Source organism: Arvicola amphibius, chromosome X (genome assembly GCF_903992535.2).
Source record: "Arvicola amphibius chromosome X, mArvAmp1.2, whole genome shotgun sequence".
NCBI classification, from domain to species: Eukaryota; Metazoa; Chordata; class Mammalia; order Rodentia; family Cricetidae; genus Arvicola; species Arvicola amphibius.
Window position 1 is genome coordinate 66,384,120 of NC_052065.1, and position 4,617 is coordinate 66,388,736.

Genomic DNA, 4,617 nt, shown 5'->3' on the forward strand with positions numbered 1-4,617 from the left:
GGTTCTCTGTAAGACAGAGGACAGTTGAACTTTTACCTGCTGAACCCCCAATTATTTACTTTAGAATTTTGCTATTGTAAATGTAATTGTTTTCTTGATTTCACTTGTAGATTGCTCATTACAATCTTATATCTTGAAACCTTGTGGTCTTGTTTATTCACATAATAGTTGTTTTGTGATTCTCCAATGCCTTTAAATAAAAGATTGTGCTATTTGAGTACTTTGCTCCTTCTTTTCCTCGATTGAGGATACTTTTTTCTTTTTGTTGCCTAATTTTTCTATTTTTGTAGTACTATATTGAATAAAATACTTAAAATAGACATTCACTCTTGTTCATTTGATTTGAGGGAGACTGTTTTCAGTCTGTCATTACTGAGTATGACGTGAGCTCTAGATTTTTTTTTAAGGTGCCGTTCAACATATTGAGTTTCTGTTCTATACTTAATCTGTTTAGTGTTGTGTTCTTGAATGGCTACCGGATTATGTCAATTATTTTTGCTGTGTTACTGAGGCTATCATATAGTTTGTTCTTTATTCTGCAAATATAATGAATTATTTTCATTTTTCATATGCTGAAGCAACTTTACATTCCAATAGAAACCTCACTTGGTCATGAAACATAACATTTTATATTTATGTATTTATATTTATATTTAAATATATTATGTTTATAATGTATTTAATATTATATTCTTGATACTTTAAAAATATTTATTTTTCAATGCATGGTTATTTGTATTATGCATATTTGTGCACCATGTGCATGCAATGCCTGCAGAGACCAGAAGAGGGTTTAAATCCCTTGGAACTAGAGTTATAGATGGTTGTGAGAGGCCATGTGGGTGCTGGGAATTGAAACTGGGTCCTCTGGGAGAGCAATTATTGCTCTTAACCACTGAGCCATCCCTTCAGCTCTTATTTCTCAACATTTTAAAGAAATTTTATGCCATATTCACAAGTGATGATAAATAGCATTCTTGTGATATCTGTTTTGATACTGAGGAAACAAAACAGCAGCCATACAGAGGGAATTGAATATTCCTTCTTCTTGTATTTTTAAAAGAAATTTATTTGTTTTACATCTCAGCAGCAGTTTCTCCTACTTCCTTTCCTCTCAATCCATCCTCCCTACCTACCTCTGTTTCCACCCCCAATCCATTCCTCCTCTGTGTCTGTTCAGAAAGGGGTACAATAACACATGACATCTCAAGTTGTGGTAAAACTACGCACCTCCCCTTGTATTAAGGTTAGGCAAGGCGACTTCCTCTTGTATTTTAAGTATGTGAGGATTGATTTTAATTACTCCTTAAATGACTGGAAAATCTATTAGTACAGACATCTGTTCCTTAACATTTTTATTTCAATCTTTAAAACACTAATTTTAAAACCTTTTTTGATTATCTATGCATGTTTTCCATTTATCTCTAATTTTGGTAGGTTGTGTAATTCTAAAGAATTTTTCTTTAAGTTTCAAATTTGTTGATATACAATTATTTGTAATATTCCTTTATAATACATTTATTTTAAGCACAATAGCTATGTTTACTCTTTTACCTCTGATTTTATCTAGCAAAAAGTTTGTCATTTTTTATTGATTTAGTAAAAGAAATAACTTTAAGTTTCATGATTATTGTTGGCTGTTTTTTACTCTTTTTAATCTTTGGTTTTTGCTCTTTACTCTTTGGGGGCCTGCCACTCAAATATATCATCACACAGAAGCTTATTCTTTCTTATGAATGCCTGGCCTTAGCTTGGCTTATTTTTAGCTAGCTTGTCTTCTTTTATTTTAAATTTTTATTCATTTTACATACCAACCACAGTTCCCCTTTCCTCCTCTCCTCCCTTCTACCCTTCTTCTACTCTTCAGAGAGGTTAAGATCTCCCATGGGGAGTCACTTAAGCCTGGTATATCAAGTTGAGGCAGAACCAAATCCCTCCCTAGCCAGCTTTTCGTAACTTAAATTATCCTGTCTACCTGTTGCCTCTGGACTTTTACTTTTCACTATTCCAGTATATCTTTTTTTTCCTTCTTATTCCATGTCTGGCTATGTGACTGGGTGGCTGGCCCCTTCTTTTCTTGCTCCTTTAACCTCTCTTGCCAGATTTCTCCTCCTGTTTATCTTCTCTGCCTGCTAGGCTCACCTATCTTTTCTCCTGCCTAGCTATTAGTCATTCAGTTCTTTAGTAGACCAAGCAGGTGTTTTAGACAGGCAAACTAAAGCAGCTTCACAGAGTTAAACAAATACAACATAAAAGAATGCAACATACCTTTATATCATTAAGCAAATATTCCATAGAATAAACAAATGTAACACATCTTAAAATAATATTATATAGCACATGATTTTTTCATTTCTTCTACTATTTTATTGCTTTATGTGTAATCATTACTAATTTTTTCCATGTAGTTTCTTTGAATTTGAGTACTCTATATTTATCTATCTCTAGCTATCTATCAGTGAATCATCTGTCTATTATTGTGAAAAGGTAGGGATGTTTTTAGGTTTTTTGTTTGTTTGTTTGAGACAGGCTTTCTCTGTAGCTTTGGAACCTGTTCTGGAACTAGCTCTTGTAGACCAGGCAGGCCGTAGACCAGGCAGGCCTCAAACTCACAGAGATCTGTCTGCCTCTGCCTCCCAAATGCTGGAATTAAAAGGCATATGCCACCACTAGCCACCATTTTTTAAGTTTCTTTTATTATTGTCTGCTATGTTATTTTCAGATATACATTTCCCTCAGAGAAGTCTTTTGCTGCATTATTAACATGTTTATATATATTTTAATGTTTATTAATTTAAAATATTTTCTATGATGATTTCTTCTTTGATACACTGATAATTAGAAATATTATTTTCACATGTTTTTAATTCTGCAATTTTTTTGTTTATTATCTCTAATTTTATTCCCCTGGGATTATCAACATTGTTCACGATTTTAAACTTACATTTTGACCTAAGCATGCGATCTACCTGTAATATATTTAATGTGCACTTGAAAAGAATATGTAATTTCTGCTTTTGTTTTGTGTTGTGTTCTATACTTTTATAGTAGATCTAGTTGTTTAATACTGATTAATATTCTAGAACTTTCTTTCTTTTTTTTTTTTTTTGGTTTTTCGAGACAGGGTTTCTCTGTGGCTTTGGAGCCTGTCCTGGAACTAGCTCTTGTAGACCAGGCTGGTCTCGAACTCACAGAGATCCGCCTGCCTCTGCCTCCCGAGTGCTGGGATTAAAGGCGTGCGCCACCACCGCCCGGCTCTAGAACTTTCTTAATCTCTTGAGTCATCATTCTCCATTTTTAAAAGTGGTAAAGTACTTATTCAATATTGTTGAATTGTCTACTTATCCCTTCACATATATAAACTGCTACCTTATATTTTCCCTATTTATATGTACAAATAATTTATCATAAAGTATCTATTTATGTTTAATGCTTATTTGTTTATTTTAAAGTCTATTTTCCTAATGCAAATATATAGATTCTAGCTCATTTTTTTGGGTCATATTTTAAGATCTGTTTTTTTCCCTGTCTGTTTACTTTAAATTTATTTACTTATTTTCTTGCTTTTTTGAATCTAAAGTTTATACTTTATAGCTGGCATCTAGGTAGGTCTCTTTTAGTCGTTTTGTGATAAGATCTTAGACTATAGTTTAGGTAATCTGTAATTTACTTTTTACATCAAGGGGGCCTCGAACTTATGGCAATTCTCCCTCCTTATCCTCTTGAGTGTTGGGATTACAGGCGTGTTATTTATATTTTGCCCAAGTGTTAAGAATTGAACCAAGGCCTTTGTTTGCTTGCTAGACAAGTCTTATACTACTGAGCTATATCTAAAGCCTAGGCTCTTGTCTTGTAATTCAGTCTCACAATCTGTATACTTGGTTTGATTTTGTACTCAATCATATTTAATGTTATGGTTACTATCATTATATTTTTGCATGGCATTTTACCATATATATAATTATACACATATAAATATAATTCTTATAACTATTTTTTGTCCTATATTTCTCTCATTTTCCTAAGGGGCTACTTTCTAGTGTACTGTTTTCATTTATGACTTTAGTAATTTTTTGTTGCATTTTTTATGGTTGTTCTGAGTTTTCCTATATATAGCTTATACTCAAATCTACTTCATATTTCTATTAAAGAATTTTAGATTACTTGAGTTTCGATTGGTAAAGCTATTTATTTGTATTGTTATGTTAGGTAACCCTTCAGCTTTCTCCCACACATCCCCACCTTCTCTACCCCCACTTTCTCCACCCCACTCCTCACCACCATCTTTAAAATTCAGTCTCTGGCTGGAGGAGAAAAAGCATCATTGGTCTTCCCCAGCTCTGAATGCTGTGAATCAAAACCCAAACCCATCTTGGACAGGCAAGATGTGCCCATCTGTGTGAGAGTGGTACAAATGTCATAGCGGTGCCCAAATGTTTTCTGCTTGGATTTAGGGCCTGCTCCATGGAAAAGAACCCATGCCTTTTAGTGTAAGTCTAGTTAACAAGCCAGATCTGAGGAACATATTACCATTATTTAACTAAACTGAAATATCATCCAACGGCCTTCTATATATGTATGTTTATAGCCAAAGGCAAAGGCTACTCTCAGACCTAA